The sequence below is a fragment of the Limulus polyphemus genome, unplaced genomic scaffold (genome assembly GCF_000517525.1).
Source record: "Limulus polyphemus unplaced genomic scaffold, Limulus_polyphemus-2.1.2 Scaffold2271, whole genome shotgun sequence".
In the NCBI taxonomy this organism is placed as follows: domain Eukaryota; kingdom Metazoa; phylum Arthropoda; class Merostomata; order Xiphosura; family Limulidae; genus Limulus; species Limulus polyphemus.
The window spans coordinates 193,835-200,757 of NW_013667881.1; the positions used below are offsets into that span (position 1 = coordinate 193,835).

Here is a 6,923-nt window from a genome sequence, read left to right on the forward strand (position 1 = left end):
TGTAAGGTAAACGTAACTAAAAGTAACAAATTTAATAAATTAACTAGTTATAACAATACAAACAAAAAAAAAAAAACGTTATCTAATTGTTTGTTTTTGAATTCTGCGCAAAGCTAGCCGTCCCTAATTTAGCAGTGTAAGACTAGAGGGAAGGCAGCTAGTCATCACCACCCACCGCCAACTCTTGGCCTACTCTTTTACCAATGAATAGTGGGATTGACCGTAACATTATAACGCCCCCACTGCTGAAAGGGCGAGCATGTTTGATGGGACGGGTTCCTGACATCTTATATGACACTTGCTGGTTTTGCGTGTGGTAATATTGAGCAAGATATTTAACTATTTGTTGGACTTCGCGCAAAGCTGTATTCGAGGGTTATCAGCACTAGCCACATCTAATTTTGATGTGATAAACTAGAGGAAAGGCAGCTAGTGAACACCACCCACAGTCAACTCTTCGGTAACTTTTTTCATACCGAACAGTGAAGTCTGTCACTCTTCTAACGCACCCCGCACCATGCCCCAAAATGTGAAGCGCGATTTATTTATTTATTTATTTGGGGGGTGGGGAATACAAACAACAAAACTCAGCTCCACAGTCCGGCTCATGAATCACTGGACCGTGCTCGGCTTTTTTAGGTAATTATGCTCAAAGTTACCGTTGTCCTTTTGGGGAATTCTTTTATCCCTGGAATACATTTTAAATACAAGTTTCTGTAATTATAATGTTTTCTCCGATGCATTTTTTTTTTGTTTCACATTATTGTTCACATCTGTCAGGTTTTATGTATATGTGGGCCAAATTCTTCACAATAGGTGTCTGTGACTCGCTGGCGATAAATTTCAACAATAAACAAACAACACATAATCCACTTGTTTTAAATAGTATATTAAAACAAGTCAAACGTATATACAGATGTTCGTTACACAGTTAATTACCACAGTTGTATACAAGAGCTTCAAACAATCGTCTCTTTTCGTCAAAATCTACATAGGCTGGTTAAGTTTCTTTAGAACACAACTGATATGACGGATTACTCTTCTCTGTTCTGTTTTTACAATATAATCTGTGATATTTTCACTTTAAAAGTCGCCACTATTACTCTTTATGGCTAAACTCACAGCCACGCAGTTTAGATCTATCTTTCTATCTCTTTGTCTAACTTTATATCTCGAACTACATTTCGTATGCGTATTTATAGACCGATAAAAGCCTAGAACGTTCCATACACCGCGCGATATTTTGATGCAATAATATTCAACTGAGTAAAAACTTAGAAGTTTCTAGTAACGTGACGCAATAATACAACAAGCGCCAATTCACAGCAATTGATCTACACAACGTATGATTCCTACACAGTTACGTAAACAAACCTGCGACAAAGTATCTTTCTTAAAAAACCACTTTACACTTAACCACCCGAATCATAACACTCGCATTAACAATCGTGTATATCAAACAACATCCAACACAATCTATATTGTCTCTTATTACTTTACTGTCACTTTACATCTGCATCCGCTTTCCTCTATCTAACATACGTTATATATATTTTTAATATCACCTTTTGATTTTTCTCTGGTTTTAAATTCCAGTTATACTGGTGTTACACGTACATATGTTACATTGATAACAGTCCCCATTTCATACAATATAAGTAGAATTCTTAAATAATACTACACATTTCAAAAGCACAGGAAGCACGGTCTCGTTAACTTCTAATAGGTATTGAGTCGGTGGGAAGCACACATATCGACCTCTGTCATTTTTCCAGTAATATGGAGCCATCCAACTGTGACAAGGGCCCAACGAATAGCTTTTCATAAGGTTTTTAATAAACCCACCAAAAAACAGCCCTAATGTATCACTGCATCTACATTGCAACTAACATGGATTCCAAAGATGATTATATAAAGCGATATTACGAACCGTTTGATTTTCAAATATTCGTAACAAAATTACCCAAGAGATATGTGCGCATAACCTTCACTAATTTGGAGCTGATAGAGGAAAGGCTGCTATCTAACTTTTGGGCTATAGTTGTGTGACCGAATGGTGGGGTTAAACCGTCACTGTTTTATCACGACTCCAAAGTGCGGAATCCGTTTTTCCGGCAACGAGACGCGAACCATTATTCCAGGATTCACGGGCCGGCCACGTTAACCACTAGAGTATGTTTGGCCCTATTAATAACTGACGAGAAATTATACAGATTATACTGTGTAAAGACAGTGTTAAGTTTTATATGTACCTTGAACATACACTCACTTATATATATATATGTATGTATGTGTATATAATGAGGTAAAGGACGGAATATGATATCTGATTAAAATGTGTCACATGCATAAAAACAGCCAAAATAGAATAAAGGTTTTGCCTTATAAAATTTTAATATAAAAAGAAGTTATATGAAAGAGCAAACCCATTAATATAAAAAGTAATGTAATATAAAATTTAATTTAATTAAATATAAAATTAAATTAAATTAAATATAAAATTAAATTAAATCAAATATAAAATTAAATTAAATCAAATATAAAATTAAATTAAATTAAAGTAATATAAAAGTGGTTAAATTAAACAAGAAAAAAACAACAACTGGGGAATGAATCGCTCACCCTTTTTTATTGCAACCAAAACAAGCAGCAACACCAATATAAAAAGGGGAAAGTTTACTCCAATTTTTCAGTGTTTAACTTATCCATACTTTACATTAAATCTTTACACTGCTGACCCCTTTATTCCAACGTATTATTTTCGTATATTTAATACATTTTGCTCAGATATTCGTTTTGGTTACAATTTTCAACAACATAAAACTTATTTATACATTCACTCAAACCACTTTCTGACTTTTTTTTTACATAAATATGAAACATCTAGAAACAAGAAAACATAGGGATTGTGCCGTAGCTTCTCCCCCATAATTAAGACTATTTTTGGAAAGTCCCTGCATGCCAGGTAACCATTCACATCAAACAATATGTGCCAACAGCTGCTTACTGCAGGCTTACTTACACGTTTATGTCACGAGGGTAGACCAAGTGCAACAAATAATACTAGCAATGAAGCTGCCATATTGACGCGTGCCACATTTGAACAGCACTGCAAAAACAGCTACTGAGCGTTTGTAATACTTTTAAGACGAGCGAAGACTTTGGTAATCTTAGCTTTACAATGTTCCTTTTGTTGTTGTCCACACCTTTGGAATTGACAGTTTGGTGTATAACCCATATCAACTAACGTTTCGGATGACATGACCTTGAATGACCTCAATGATATTGTCATAGGATAGGCCCACAACACCTCAATCCATATCACTAACAACTATTGTTTTTCTTTTTTTACACCATTCCATCTCTGAATTGTTTGTCTATTAATGGATTAATGAATCATTTGGTATAAATAGATATGTGACCCCAAATAGACACCAGAACACCAACTTCAGGAAATAAGATTTACTTACTATCCTCAGTGGTGCAATTATAGTAGCCCGTTTTACTTTTATAGTTTTGTTTCAATAAGCAAAACTACTTTCCTACAACGGGCTGGAAACCGTGAATTGTAGTTTTTAGTTTAAGATTTGGAATGTTGTTGATTTGAATGGATACACCTGCTCTTTTCTTTTTCACTCCTACTGTAATGTGAGTGTTATTTTGAGAGAAATTTGTTTTAGTACGTCACGTTTCACGTCTTCCATTTTGTAACTTGAACCCTAGTTTTATTTGTCTGTCTTTTATATGCAATGATTTTCTTTGTCGCCTGAAAAGTTGTTCTAAAGAAGAATAGTCAACAATTCGAAAGCGCACGATTTTTTTCTAATTTATCTATGTATGTACTTACTGTTGTGAGCAATCTTTTTAATGTTGTAATTTGTTTGTTAGCTAGAGGTCTCATGACGTTAAAACCAAGCAAATCCTAGAAATATTTACAAGTGTAGATTATATACATGACGTTTTGCGAAGCATCGATAGGTTAATTAGCTAGAAAGTTTAAGAATGGTTAAGAGATAGTGAAGTTGCAGTGAAACACCAAAGAGATAGAACAATATATAATTAAATCAGTGAGAAAGTTGAATTAGTCAGTTCGTGAAATATTTGAATCTGTGTCTGTTCTCGCGCGTAGTGAGTTAAATTGTACAAGAAAGTTGATCTGTTTTACGTTAGTTAACGTCATTTGTTAACTTAGGCCTACAACAAGTTTTGTTAGCTTAGGCCTACAACAAGTTACGACAATGTACGAGTAGAAACATTAAAGAAGGAAATAAACGAACTTGTTATAGTTTAAGTGGCCTGGGCTTTTTAAATCATTTTCACCAGATAATATAAAATTTCTCACAATAAATCCATTTCTTTACAAAAACAATACATTTTTTTGTGAATTTCAAGTTAATATCTAAAAGAAAGTGACTATATGAACCAAACAACAGCGACATTTTGGTTTTGGATGATATCTAAAAGAAATAGATAGATCAACGATTTTTTTGTACAAAATCTGTTCCGATTACCTGCATTAGTAGAACAGTATGTTCTCAAGTGTTTTGTTTTGAACAAATAAGTATTTGTATGCTGTAAATCTACAATCAATAACAAGGTCCAAAATGTTATTAAACTATTATTTTAGTTATCAACATACCAACCTCTTCGGCTACACCTGGCCCACACGAGTTTAAAGATCAAATTATTGGCTATAATTATGAAGACATACTCTATTTGCAGAGTGTTATAAAAGTTTGTACTAGGGAAGAATGAAATAGAAATGTTTTGATAAATTATGACGTATAATTGATAACATATACAATTGTAACTAAAGAAATAAGTGCAATCAACATTGAAAACACATACTACAATTTATTTTCACGATGTATTGTTGTGGTAAAGTTGTCATGTGTGTTTCCTTCTGCTTCGCATTTTTATCTATTTAACTGTCACGAGTATAATATTCTCTTAAAATAATGCTTACGCTTAAGCCGAACCTCCCTATTTTTGTGGTGTAAAATAATTATGCATATATAGTTATAGCGCAGCTGCTTATGGTAATTAATGTTTTCTAATTAGTCTACATTCTTCTGATGAAGTATTAGCATTTTTGGCTTGAAATAGTCGCATGCAATGGCTTCTGTTGACACTTTGTAATTGGAATCTCGAAGCCTATTGCTACTGTAAGGTTTTGTAGTTTTGATTTTTTACAGTAGGAGTCTGTGCCTTGTTGGCGATAAATTCCAACAATAAACAAACAGCAACACGGTCCACTTGTTTTAAAAGAATATAGTAAAACAAGTCAAGTGTATATACAAATGTTTGTTGACTTTTCAATGGATGTTTGTGGATTTTATGTGAACAGTCATGCAACTGTATATTTCACGCAAAAGTGATTCCAGACTTAACCTTATAACACCTATTTTTTTTTACAATTTTTGCAGGGGGCATACCCTCAGACACCTGTGTCACTAGCATGCTCTTCAAGCTGATTGTACCTCGCACGTTATGTGTTGGAGTTTGATCTTACAAATAAAATCACTCCCCCCTCCCCTATCAAATATTAAGCACACGGGCCTGATGCTACAAAATAGTTGTTTCAGGTTAAATAATTTGCAGACTTATCAACGTCAGAACAAGTACCTGATTCTATAACTTACCATCATTTTGCTGTTTTTTTTTGTTGTAAAATTTTACATTACAAACCAATTGGACGCTTAGTTTTAATATGAAGCTGCTACCCCTAAACAATCTGGACATGACGTCTATCTATATAAAACTATTATAAAAATTATTTTATTAAAATAGGTAAATTTCTTGGATCTTATTCATTTCTTAACTTTACTAAAAGTATTTGAGTATTTATTAAATGTTAACGCAGGGATTCTGGGCAACAACTGTACATTATACTGGTGGTAAATGTAACACATGTATTATCTTTAAATTAGTTCGGCACTGTTAATGTTACACTAATAAAATATACAAGTATACTTACGGCTTTTCTTTCAGTCTGGCTCCAGATGTAATGTTGTAGTAAGTCTCTTCCAGTTTCTACAGTTGTGGGTGGCTTTGGTAAAAGGTTGTGAAAGATTACAGACAGAGAGTAAAAAATTATTAAAATTTTACTCTTTGCTCATATATTTTTAGTGCGTTTATACTAATCTGTTCACCGTTGGCCTGTGACGACATTTCATTATGAGAAGAGAGGGCTTATGTTTCGTTATATGAGTGGCGTTAAAAGCAAAACTTGTCGACCACGTAACCACGGTAACCGTTTTTGTTTTCTCCCTGACAACCTTAAAAGCTTCACCTTGTCTCGTGCCTCGAACTTTCTAAAAAATGGGGTTATTAAAATTTTGGAATTAATTATTTCATACACACACATCTCTAAACAAGTGAGGTAAGGATATGAATTAGATGAAAAGTCATCCGATTTCACGAGAACCAATCAGTTTTTTTTTATAGGTTGCTATTAGTTACCAACAATATCAACTGTACTATGATTTGCCATTTGGCTTGTGACGTGTGCGAGGTAGATGTTACTCGAAGTGACAGGGAGATACACTTTTCGCTGGGGCATTTCCATTTGTAGCGGACATGTATTCAATTAATATTCAAAAGTACATATCGAAATAAAATATTGTTACGTCTCCAGTCGTTAGTTAATTTTCCGTAAATTCGTTCGGACGAAACTTTAGCGACACAAGTCCTTTCTTAAATAAAACTGGTTTATTTTTTCCGAATACAACTTTACGATACACTTAATTTCAACAGTCGCTCTATAACAAACACTATGTTGCGTCATCGAGATCATGTGATTCTCACGCTCTCTACTTTCTAGAATTATCCTGTACTTTGGCGAATGTTCTAGGATGACATCTCGGGATTAGGAAGACATTGAGTCATCTACGACAAAGATTTTATTGGATAGGTATGAGGCG

At 33.9% G+C, this 6,923-nt stretch overlaps 1 protein-coding gene across 2 annotated transcripts in view; it reads right to left on the minus strand.

Moving 5' to 3' along the window:
* LOC106466478 (alpha-(1,3)-fucosyltransferase C-like) overlaps positions 1-6,134 on the minus strand; it is a 20,565-nt gene extending 14,431 nt beyond the window's left edge. For both annotated transcript variants that reach the window (XR_002612216.1, XM_013926770.2), the window contains exon 1: positions 5,978-6,134. The gene's annotated coding sequence lies outside the window, so the exon portion shown is untranslated. The remainder of the gene's footprint in view (positions 1-5,977) is intronic.
* Positions 6,135-6,923: the final 789 nt, after the last annotated feature.